Source organism: Nannospalax galili, unplaced genomic scaffold (genome assembly GCF_000622305.1).
Source record: "Nannospalax galili isolate Female #2095 unplaced genomic scaffold, S.galili_v1.0 scaffold323, whole genome shotgun sequence".
In the NCBI taxonomy this organism is placed as follows: domain Eukaryota; kingdom Metazoa; phylum Chordata; class Mammalia; order Rodentia; family Spalacidae; genus Nannospalax; species Nannospalax galili.
In genome coordinates, this window is record NW_008350329.1 from 1,818,763 (window position 1) to 1,831,733 (window position 12,971).

General features: G+C 42.8%; 1 protein-coding gene across 2 annotated transcripts in view; it reads right to left on the bottom strand.

Annotated features, from left to right (window-relative positions):
* LOC103745622 (sulfotransferase 1C2) overlaps positions 1-7,770 on the bottom strand; it is a 36,972-nt gene extending 29,202 nt beyond the window's left edge. For both annotated transcript variants that reach the window (XR_003851815.1, XM_029570655.1), the window contains exon 1: positions 7,564-7,770. The gene's annotated coding sequence lies outside the window, so the exon portion shown is untranslated. The remainder of the gene's footprint in view (positions 1-7,563) is intronic.
* Between the last annotated feature and the right edge of the window lie 5,201 nt (positions 7,771-12,971).

A 12,971-nucleotide genomic window follows, 5' to 3' on the forward strand; every position in this document is an offset into this window, starting at 1 on the left:
GTCCATAGGAAGCCCTAGGGGCATATCACATTTTAGTTTCTTGGAATTATACCCCACAGATCTTTTTACCATTTAAACAAGATCTCCATTTCATTTGAAAAAAAAAAATGTAAAAAAAAACCCAGCGTATTTTAAAATGAAATGGAGATCTTGTTTAAAGGGTAAAAACTCATTCAATTTTATGTGTTACAGGGTTTATACTGAGTTCAATATTGTACAACTGTATTAATTCAACTGTGAACCTAAAAATTTACAGTCACTTTTGAAAGAGATGTATCCTTGCTCTGGAGTGTGTTACTGAATATGTCAAAGCTGTAGTGAAATGCTTCTTCTAATCATATGGCTATTAAAAATTAAAAAACAAAACGAAACAGAAAAAAACCAAAAAAAAGTATGAGGTGATAAACTCATGTTTTTTTCTTTTCAAAATAGGGTTCTGATACTTATCACCATGTAGACCAGGCTTTATCACCATGTAGTCCAGGCTGGACTCAAACTTGCCATGATCCTCTTGCCTCTGCTCTTCCAGTGCTGGGATTATAGGCATGTGCCACTACATTATGCTTGTGTTATTTTAAATTGCTAAATTTGTGAGCAACAGAAAAGTATTTTTAAAAAAATTTTATTATTTTTATTTTATGTGTAAGTGTGTGTTGCCTGCATGTAGGTAAGTGCACCTATGTCCTGCAATGCTCGTGGAAGTCAGAAGAGGCTGTTAGATCCCCTGGGACTGGAGTTACAGACAGCTGTTAGCTGCCATTTGGGTGCTGGGATTCGAACCTAGGTCTTCTGCAAGAACAACCAGTGTTCTTGACCACTGAGCCATCTCTCCAGAAAAGCATTTTATACATATATTAACAAAGTATCATTGGATTTGACAATTGAATTATGTGGCCCTGCCAATTCATTTGCTGAGTCCCAATTCCCAGTACCTTAGAATGTGATTATTTGGAAATGGGGCCCTAAAGGGTTGATTAAGTTGAGATAAAGTCTTTAAGGTGGACTCTAATCCAATCCTACTGGGGTTCTTCTTTGAAGAGGAGATGTGGATCCAGAAAGAGACACCCAGAGGATCCACAGAGGAAAGACTGTGTGAGGACACTGTGAAAGTTGGCCATTTGAAAGCTGAGCAAGAGAGGCCTCAGGAGAAACCAATGATGCTAATACCTTGATAGTGGACCTCCTGCCCCAGAACTATGGGAAAAGGAATGCCTGTTGTTTAAGTTGCCTTGTCTATGGGACTTTGCTATGGCAGGCTGAACCAATACAGATTAACCTTTGCTGGAGTTCAGAAACCGGATGTTGCTTTTGAAAATTGCTAAAGGGAACTAATCTTTTATCTTGGCTTTTCCTATATTAGTTGTATAATACACAACCAAATAGTACTGGAAGGCACATTTATCTTTATAGAATCTTTCTCATAAATAAAAGAAAAATAAATTATAGAATTCCAATGTCTTTACCACTCTTAATGAATATAAAAATATGGGTCTTTAATATTCATGGTTTCTAAATCTCAAAAAGAAAGACAATAAGACATTGTTTGCCTCATGATGGAGAGTATGTTATCTATGAAGTGGTCCTGCCAAATCACTGACCCTGTAGAGGACAAGAGCACATGAAATGTCACCGTAGAGGGAAACCAGCAGAGTATAGACCAGCTAGAGTCTGATGACAACACTATATTTTTTTCCTATAAATGGTAAGAGAATCACAAAACAACCTGGAGTCTTATAGACTTAAAGAATCCTAAAATAATGTATTTGTTACTTTTTGTTGCTGTGATAAAACACAATGACTAAAAATGACCTAAGGAAGAGAGTTTATTCTGGCTTATGGGTCCAGTGGGGGAGTCCATAATGGTGGAAGGAATGGAGGCAAGCAGCAGACAGCAGGAGCAGGAAGCTGAGAGACCACATCTTCAACCACAAACACAAATCAGAGAGAGAAAAGGGAGAGAGAGAGAGAGAGAGAGAGAGAGAGAGAGAGAGAAGAATGGAGGGAGATTGGAAGTGGGGCAAGGTTACAAACCCTCAAAACCCGCCCCCAGTGATGTACTTCCTCCAGCAAGGTTGTGCCTCCTCATAATCTCTCCAAACACATCACCAACTGAGGACCAACTGTTCAAATACTTCAGCCTATGGGGGTTGTTTCTCATTCAAATCACCACATTCTATTCCCTGGCCCCCATGGCCTCATGGCCCTGTCATAATTCAAAATGCATTTAGTTTAATTAAAAAACTCTCCATAGTCTTAAACAGTCTCAACACTGATCAAAGGTCCAAAGTCACAGTTAAGAGCACTGACTATTCTTGTAGGAGACCCAAGTTTGAACCCAGTAACTCCACATGATAGCCAACAACCATCTGTAACTCCAGTTCCAGGGGATTTGATGCCCTCTTCTGTCCTCCACAGGCACTGCATGACACAGGTACACACACACACACACACACACACACACACACAAACAAACATACACACACACACAGGCATAACACTCATACACATAAACTAGAAATTAAAAAAAAGAGCCCAAAGTCTGACTTAAGGCAATCTTTTAACTATAACACCCTTTAAAATAAAAAAAGGCAAATTAGATACTTCCAACATATAATGAGAAGTTCCTAATTCAAAATAGGGGAATGGGGTCATAGTGAGGAAATATGAGACCAAAGTAAGATTAAAGCCCAGTAGGGCAAAGACCAAATCCTGTAGCTCCATGTCTGATGCTTGAGACTTTAGCTTAGATGGCTCTACCTTTTCAGCTTGGCTGGGTGAGTGCAGCATACATCACTCTCTTGGACTGGTTCTGTTCCCTGTATGCAGTTCTCATTGGCAGATGTCTCAAAGTTCTGGTATCTCCAATATCTTTGGGTCTCCATGGCAACTCAGGCTTCACTATCACAGTTTCATGCAATGGCCTCCGAGGGCCTCCTAGGTTTGGTTTTCTTACCATGGCTTCAACACTGCCACACATTGCCTGGTTTCAGTAGCTCTCTGAAACTGCATAAGAAGAGTCCATGACCCCCTCACTCTTGTATCATTCATTCTTCCAAAGCCCATACCATTTGGACAACACTTTCAAGTTCAACTGCCAGTTTGGGATGGACCCTTACCCCCTTGAATCACATTTGTAACAGCTTTCATATGCCATTGCTTTCTAGGAGCAAACAGTTCCTTAGAAGTCTTCCTTTCATAGATCAGAAGCTTAGGTAGGTAGGGTCTTACCCTCTCCTTAGAAGTCTTCCTTTCATAGATCAGAAGCTTAGGTAGGTAGGGTCTAGAAGTCTTCCTTTCATAGATCAGAAGCTTAGGTAGGTAGGGTCTTACCCTGAGGGAACCGTTTCTGTTGTTTCAGTGCAGTGCAGGAGGCCTCTCTTTAATGGCACTAATCTAACTTACAGCCTCTCTTTCATCATGCTTTGGCTGTAATATTAAGCTTCCTGGTGCTCTTTTTTGCTTCAAACTATACATTTTCCATTTTTTTCTGTTCCACTTGCCCTTTTTCATTGTAGATCTGCATAAGACTTATCAATAATAACCAAGACACAGACAGACTCAACATAATGCTGTCTTCAAATTTCCTCCACTCAAGAAAGTAATCCATTAAATTTTAATTTAGCCTCAGGCAAGTTCTTAGGTCAAGGACAGAAAGAAGTCAGATTCTTTGCTAAAATATCACATGAATGGCCTCAGTCCAGTTCCCCTAGTTTGACCTCATTCCCCTAGTTTGTACTCTCAGCAGAATCTCATAGCTCCTATTAGAATGGCCTGCTCATCTCTGCTTTTAGCACTCAGCTGCTTTTCTAGTCCAAAGTTCCAAGCCTTCCACATTCCTCTCCCAAACAGCATGGTTGGGTTATTCACAGGAACAATCTCACTCTCTGGTATCAACTTCTGTATTAGATACTTATTAGTTACTTTTTGTGTACTGTGATAAAACATCATGGCCAAAAGTGACTAATGGAAAAAAGAGTTTGTTTTAGCTTACAGTTCCAGAGGACGGGAGTCCATACCGATGGACAGGTATAGCAGCAGGAGCAGGAAGCTGAGAGAGCATATCTTCAACCACAAACACGAAGCAGAAAGAGTGAACTGGAAATGGGGCAAGGCTATAAGTCCCCAAAACTTTCCCCAGTGATGTACTTCCTCTAGCAAGTCTGTACCTCCTCATAACATCTCTAAACAGTGCCACCAACTGAAGATCAAGTGTTCAAATACTTGAGCCTATGGGAGACTGTTTTCATTCAAACCACCACGAAGGATATATTTAAAAAGACCAATGGGCCAATCTAAACTATTATGTCCAAAGAATTATGCCACTGGATGTGGTGGTTTGTGCCTTTAATCCCAGCCCTTGGAGGCAGAGGTAGGCGGATGAGACCAGCCTGGCCCACATAGTGACTTCCAGGTGGGTTGGGACTAGAGAGACTGTCAAAAGCAAAACTGCCGCTCCCCTCCCCAAACCCCAACAACAACAAAACAGCAACAAAAAATGTTATGACACTGAGTGGTTATTTTTATGAGTGGGAAGGACAGAGCCTTGTCTGGATGACTAGAGAATGTGGGGGTATCTTTGTTGGTTGACACATTTCTACTCTATCCTGGCCTGGGTGCTGTCTATAAGAGGGGCTGGTGGGAATTGAATTACACTTAATGACTAAGTAGATGTGAGGTGGTGCAAAGGCTAGGGAAAAATCAAAGCATTAAGCATTAAGAGTTTTGGTTTGTACCTCTACACCTAAGGCTCATGGAACATAGAACAGGGGTAAAGAAGAGGACACTAATGCTAATGAATCTCTCAGTTTCCAATAATGAAGCTCCCTCATGCTGCGAAGGGCCAGGAACACAAAAAGTCACAAATGGCCAAAGTGTAGAGATCAAGAGTCTGGTGAATGATTGTCCTTGGACAGGACTCCTTTATTAAACTTCACCCACTCAAGGCTCAGGGACCATCTTGGAAGAGGGGGCAGAAAGATTGTAAGAGGCACGGAGAAGTGCATGACCATATGGAAACAGAGTCCTACAAGCTCCTGAGAACCTGCTCATATGATTCTATGGCAATGGTGTCAGCATACACAAGTCCCATGCAAACTCAGGCAGGCAAAAACCCAGCATAGAACTGGGAAAAATGAATAGCAGACCCTAATCCTATCTGAAGAAATATTGCCAACTGATTGTTGCTAGGTGAAGAAGAGCTGATCTTCTTAAAACAAGGGACTCTACATAGGCTGACTAGACCTCAGTGGATGGACTTGCTCTGGGGAATGATGACAGAGTGGGTCTTAACAGGGATGACAGAGTATATGGGCTCCAGTGGGGGGGGTTATGGGAGGGTGCCAGTGGGGATGGGGGCATAAAGATGATCAAGATTGTTTGAGATGTCTGTATGAAATACAAAAAAATTCAATAAAAACAAATGTTAAAAAAAGGTTTTTGGTTTGCAGCTAGGTATTGTGGCACATGCCTTTAATCTCAGTATTTGGGAGGCAGAGGCAGGCATCTCTGTCAGTTCAAGTCCAGCCTGGTCTACATAGTGAGTTCCAGGCCAGCTGGGGCCACTGGGAGACTCTGTCTCAAAAAAGACCAAAGCAACAACAGCAACAACAACAACAAAAAAACCCAAAAAGAATTTTTGGTTTGCTTAACTAGAGAGGGAGTGTTGCTTGCTGCTGAGAAGGTGAGCAGTGGCTGTGGAGGGTGGCTCCACTTTAGGATTTTGAGATATCTGTGGGACATCCAGATGGAAGACTTGTAGGCAGGTGTGTGGCTTTAGAGCTGTGACCCGGAGATTGTGATTTCATAGTTGTTCAGTCAACACAGAGACCATCTCAACAGCAGGCTTTGTGTGCTAGGCAGGTATGGCTGAAGGGCTTGGTGTGGCAATGAAATTGTGTGAATTGAGTTAGATAGGGGCTAGGGCATAGCTCAATAATAGAGATTTTCCCAGTATGCAGCAGGTCATGGGTTCTATTGCCTGAACAGGGGAAGAGAGCATCCCAAGCACTGGAAGGTGAAGGGAGGAGAGGATCCTTGAATTTTTGATCTTACAATGATGCAAAAGCCATAGGAATTTAGTGGAGCTCATATGTTGAATTTTGGTCTTTTCCAAGAATTGTAGTACAACCCCCTCTTCTGGTGCTGGGCGGCAGTCATCTGCAGCTCCCAGTCAACCCTATGATCACAAGATCACAGGGAAACAATGGACTCTACAGCCCACTGTGCTGCTGAGCAACAATGCCTGGCAAATTAGGGGGACGAAACCCAGTGGTTTGTCAGTATATAACCCCACTGAAAGTCAAGAAGCAGGTGGGTGGATAGGCACCTGGGGTCTGATGGGCCAGAGCACACAGGGCTGTGAGAGAGAGTCACCGGAACCCACTGTTGCTGCTGCCAGGGTCCAGAGAGTTAAAAATACTCCAGTGTACTGTGGTCTCCACTGTCCTGCCGTGTTGTAGGCCCACGCCAGGCTCAGTGGAACTGGGCTGAAGGTGGGGACAAGGGGTGGTGCAGAAGGAGGGTGGAGGCAGTGGGTAGTGCTGAAGAGCAGATGACATTACTAGTCCCCAAAGGAATTTCAGGACCTTCTCATCCTTCCATAGGTTCCCCCGCCCTTTTCTGGGTTGCATCAGCATATGATTCCTGCCCTTTGAGGAATTGCAGGTAGATATTCAAACTGCCCCCCAAAACTGCCTTTACATCCTCTCAGGTTATGTCAGTGTGACCTCCTTTGTGAAAGTCTTTATGAGCAGAAATAATTGCTCCTTCCCTTGGAATTAATCTTTTGTTTTGTTTTTTGAGGCAGAGTCTTACACTGGAGCTCACACTGACCCAAACTTGAAATAATCCTCCTGCCTCAGCCTCTAGAGACTCAACGTCACATGTAAACTTCACAGAGCTTACTCCACACACTATGATTACTTGCTTAAGTAACTAACTCCCTGGAGCAGTGGACCTGGTCCAGTCCATTTTATAGTTCTAGCTTGAGCAATAGCCAGAAAAAGGAACTAAAGAGGGTCTTATGGGCAGAAGAAACAGTCATGGTCAGAGAAATCCAGTTGGCTGTAGAGGAGAGAGGCTTTTGTAGAATTGATCAGGGTGATAAAGTAGGCAGTATCATCGGGGAGGTGACTGTGAGAATTTTCTCTTAAAATATTTTATTATTTTTATTTTATATGTCTGAGTGTATTGCCTGCATGTATTTGAGAGCACCCATGTCATGCAATGCCATGGAGGTCAGAAGAGGCATCAGATTCCCCTGGAACTGGAGTTAAGGATGGTTCATAGCTGCCATGTGGGTGCTGGGAATTGAACCCAGGTCCTCTGCAAGAGCAGTCAGTGCTCTTAACCTCTGAGCCATCTCTCCATCCCCCTGTGAGAACTTTTAAGTCTAACATAGCTGGTGGGGTTTCACAGGCCTTTTATTATTTTATTCAGGTTTCTTAGGACTTATGATCTTCCTGACTTGAGTTAATCTACTTATATATTGACACTTACAAGCCTAAAAACTAAAAATATACGTGAAAAAGTTAGGCAAAGCATTTCCTGTAAGCTGTTTCTTACCTTCTAGCTCTTGTTGACAGATAGCAGTCCAAAGGCTGGACTGCCTTTATGTTCAGTGGACACGGTAGTTAAGTCCAGAGGAAGTAGGATGGCATTTCCGTGGTATGGCAAGCACAGAGGCTCAAGTTCCACTGTACCAGACCCGACCTTCAGCAGGCAGTTTACAATCCAGAAGGCTCTTCTGTCAGTATGTCAGCGAGAGCCATAACTGGCAGACTCCTGCCTGCCAGAAACAAACCTTGGACCCTGCCAGATGAGGAAGCACCTCTCATTGTATAATGATTGCTCAACTGCAAAGCTCCATTGAATTGAGCTGCAGACTGGAGGATGTTTGGGTGAATGCTTGGGGCCAAACCTGCTCCTCCCTCTCTGTGGACATCTGGTGGTCTACTATGCTCAGGCTCCTGGCTTTGTAGCTGAGCCCTGTCCTCTTGCTTGGGCTCCTCCCTGTCTAGTCTGACAGAGAATCTAAAACGAGCAGGGACTAGGGTATAGCCATGCTAACGGTTCCAAAGAAACAGCTACACAGCCTCCACGTTCCGCCCTTTGGTCAAAACAGTTTGTGCCTGGCTGAATGTAGCCTGCATTAGATATTCAAATTGGCAGCACAAAGCTGATTTACCTGGCTGTTTCCCTAACTTTCTAGACTGAGGATGCTAAGACAAGCCAAATTACCAACAGACTGTCAGCCACCAGGTTTCACTAACTAAACTAACCTCAAATCTCTACTTGTCTACTGTGAAAAGATGTCTAAAACCTGTGCTGAGTGAAAATGGTGTTCAGAACACTACCCCATTTTCTTCTTAGTCTTGCTGGTGTGAACAGAAGTTCCTAGATAAACCGTGTATTTTCAAACTGAACCTTCTTATGCAAGGTTGATCAACTAATCAGAGCTCCAGTGATCATGGAAAGTCTGGAATGCTGGGGGTCCAGAACCTAATTACCATTTATCTCAGGCTATCTTTAGCCCCTTGTCATACCAAATTTTCCCGAGAGACCGTGAGAGCTCTCTGGGATCCCAGAGAGCGTGGTTCTAACTAACCATCACAGTGTTCCTCTTAAGTTACAGTTTTGGGAATGATATTTATTTGGGCTTGCCAACAAAGTTTATGCTATTCGGAAGAGGGTCACTTACAAAGGCATGTGCACCTGTGAGCTCTTTCTTTTCCACATTTGAGTTCCTCCCCATTGGCTCCTCTGCATGCTCTGCTTCCCAGATCTTGAATCCCCCCCTTTTTTCCCAGTGTGCTCAGGTTTCCCATGTCCTTAGCATCTCTCAGCATCTTCAGTGTCTGTCCCTAGACTCTACCCCTCTGAGTCTTGCAGGGTTCAGTTCTAGTTCCTTTGGAGGATACACCTACCCAACACCCCTAGATAGCCATTCCTTGCCCACCTCTGTTTTTGACTTAACATTCTGTGACTAACAGATAAAAAACCTTTTGAAAAGTATTAACTAGCAGACTGAGTTTCCACCAACCAAAAAGTTAAGAATGTCATCAGGTAGCACTTGAGACCTATAGAATTCTCCCTGCTTTGTTGTGACCTGCCTACGGAATGTACCCCCAATGTATTTGGAAAGTAAGTTGATTTATGACTTTCTTTGTTCTGTTACTGTAAGACATTTGTGAAACTGCTACCTCATTGGAGTATGGTATTTGGGAAAACCTAAATTTGTGTTCCCAGGCTGTGGTCACAGAGGGCTCCAGAAGAAACCATCTCTTATTTATTTGAGGTGATAACTGTTTATTTTGTCAATACTGGATTGCTGAATAAATCTTTCTCTTTCCCCAACAACTTGTCTCAATTAATCAAGCACTGTTCCAATGGTAAGGGACTTGGATTCAGGATAGGGGGACTGGAAAGATGGCTGCAGGGACATACATCTAGCTCCAAATGGGATCCTGCTCTAAGGAGCAGAAACTTCCTAGCCTGAGATTGATTTTCTACATTTATAAAATGTGGGGCATGCTACCTGCCTCCAACTGATGCTTTAAGATAAAAAACAAGGTAATGAACACATCTGCCTAGCACATAGTAAGTACTTACAAATGCTGGTTCTTTTTTCTTTTTCTTCAAAGTAAATTCATCAGAACCCACATGCAGAAGGGAGAGAAAAGTCTAGACTCTAGAGCTCAGTTAGATAAGTGTGCTGGTTAGTTTTTGTCAACTTGACATAAACTAGAGTCACCTGGGAAGGAACCTCAAATGGGGTCTCCATCAGATTGGCCTGTGTGCATGTCCGTGAGGCCTTTTCTTAACTGTTAACTGCTGCAGGAGGGCACAGCCCACTGTGGGCAGTACCATCCCTGGGAAGGTGGGCCTGGACTGTATAAGAAAGGTAACTGAGCAAGCCACGGGGAGCAAGTCAGTAAGCAGTGTTCCTCCATGGCCTCTGCTCATTTCTTGCCTCTAGGCTCCTGTCTTGAGTTCCCACCTGACTTCCGTTAAAGATGAACTGTGCCTTGGAAATGCAAGATGAAATAAACTCTCTCTTCCTAAATTAATTTTTGGTCAGTGTTTTATGATAGCAATCGAAAACTAACTAGGACAGCATGTATTTATATTTTTCCTTTCCCTATGACAGACATATTTGCATGGGGAGGCAGATTATATTTCCTGTTGGTTTTTTTTTTTGGCTACCTAGGAAATCAAATGGATCATGTATCAGTCTCTTCTGTCAACTTCCAACCTTGCTTTCTTTTTTAAAAAAAGCGGCTCTGTCTTCTTTGATCCTGTTTCTTATGGCCCAAAGTCTGGGTGCTGCCACTTGAGATTCAAGTCCTTCTTCAACTTGAAACCATCCCAACTTAGTATGGCTTGCATACATCCCATAATTTCCTGCTTCCTACCCTTAATCACTCTTATTTTTCCTGCTTGAAATGCTCTTAATCTACTTCCACAGTCAAAACCAAATTTTTTCAAACCTTTCCTCAGGTTCTAGCTGAAAGGAATCGCTACAGCCATGGTAGTCAGTTTCAGGATATTTTTTTATCACCCTAAAAGGGAACTCTGGGGCTGGGGGTGCAACTCAGTGGTAGAGCACTCGCCTAGCTTGCTTGAGGCTCTGGGTTTCAATGTCTGGCGCCACAAAATAAATAATAAATGAAACCAAGGAAGAAAGAAAGAAGCCCTGTATAATTAACAGAGCCATTGCTTATTTCCGTTACCTCTCAGGTTTAGGTAGCCACTGATATATTTTTTGTTTCTATAGATTTACCTATTGAGGACGTTTTATATAATAAATGTAGACTGAGCCTTACAGTATGTGGCCCAATGTTCTATTTTGCTGAATTTTGAATGTGCCTGAAAGTTCAAGTGTTGGAAACTAAATCCCAATGCAACACTCATGAGAAGTGAGACCTTAAGAAGTCATTAGTTTAAGGATTAACAAGGTGCTCAAAAGAGTAGGTATATTATACAAGTGAGTGCAGCCCCCTCTTGCCCTCTCATTCCATGTGATGCTATGTTATGATGTAGTAAGAGGGCTCTCACCAGCTGTAAACCCTTGGTCTTGAACTCTTGGAAGAAGAACTGTAAGATATAAGTCTCTACGATTTTCCTAGTCTCAGGTATTGTTATAGCACCACAAAACAGACATAGAAAATACATTTAACTTGTCTTTCACTTGTATCGGTTTTCCATTTTCACTTCAATGCGCTGATTAACTATTTTCTCAGTGCCTCAACTCTTTTGGATGCACTATTGGCATTCAGATGGGAAATGGCTCTAGGTTTACCTATGTTTTTTTTTTTAAAATGAAGGACATGCCTTATCTTTCCAGCAGGAGGGCCTACATAGTATGATCCCAGTGAATGGTTATTACATTCACTGAACTGGATTCATATATTTAATTGGTGGATACATGAAAGAATGAAACAAAAATGTATTTTCCACCAGGACTGGACTTGAGGCATGTGGGGTAGCAAGGGTAGAGGATGTAAGGAGGTATTTGCTGTATGGTCATGCAAGCCCCAAGAATGAGCACTGAGAAGGTTGTGAAACAGTGTTCATATGGCTTTAAAAATATACTTGGTGAACTAAGCTGAGCTTTGAGCATGTTTGGAGAAGCTCATGTCTCATGAGAAAGTTTATGCAGAATGCTTGCTGACCTGAGGAGAGATCTCTGGAATGCTGGGGCTCCCCTTTAGTTTCTCCTGAGACATGTTGATCTCCTAAGACATATTATGGAGATAATGTGTTCAGCTTATTTTGCTGAATTGTCATATTCAAGCTATTTTATTATTGTTCAGTGTTCTGTAAGCATTTGGCTGTAGTTCTCATAAGAATAAAATCAGAGCTGCTGCTGCTATTAGCACTCTTGTGCATGCAAGCTTTGAGTTTCCTAGTTATTTTGCAGTTCTCTGGTAATCCATTCAGGCAGCCACAGAGTACATCCTTCAGTTCTAGGCTTGGCCACTATCCTTGCCTCCCCACCCCTCTCGTTTGAGTATAAATCCCATCTACAGGGATTTCTAATTCATGTTCCTCTGGGGAAATTTCTGAACTGTTTTTGAGATGCAGGCAGAGCTACCCACTGCAAGTTCGAGGAGATTCTACACGGAGTGTCCGTGTATCTGAAAGTATCATAGCTATTGTAGTCTGTACAAAGGAATTTGAGAAGGTGTTTTACAGAGGGAAAGCAGCTGTGCCTCCTTGTCCCACTGGTGGTCCAGTCCCAAGGGCTGGCTCAGAGCACACGGCACCCCCCTGGACACAATAGTCCTGATTCACTTCTGTCCACACCTGCAGTGGCTTGGGCCAACATTGTGATGCTCACTCTAGTCACACAAGTGAGCAGAGGAGTGTTTTCTACAGGTCCCAGCTGCTGTTGGGTAAAGGTAAATTCTGCCAATTTAGTTACTTCCTGGACCTTGCTTAGATAGCTGGGACCCCAAATCTCTGTGCTCTTTGCTGTATGTCTTTTTTAAACTTCTGTTTTTGGCCAACCCTAATGAACACAATTGAATCTCTCAGGCCATTTTCTCACTTAATGGTGTTCGCTGGCTTCACTTCTCCCTTCCTTTTTCCAGTCTGTTTCTATTTCCCTCAAGCACAGGCACTTTCCAAAAACCAAAAATGAAGCCAAATCACAGAATTACTCAATAGTTATAGACAGCTCTGACGGGTGTGTGTGTGTGTGTGTGTGTGTGTGTGTGTGAGAGAGAGAGAGAGAGAGAGAGAGAGAGAGAGAGAGAGAGATCTTGAGTGGCCTTGGCACAAGCACTGGTCTTTGGCTGCTCTTGTACTTCCTTTTCTGCAAGCCCACCAAGAGATCCCAAGGGGAAAGTGCTTTCACAGTTCTGGGTTGAGGAGACCTGAGAGATTACAGAAGAGTTGCTTTCAAAACTGTGTTCTCTCAGATCATACTGCAAGGGTCTCTTCTTGCTCCTGATTTAAGTAGTCCAGTA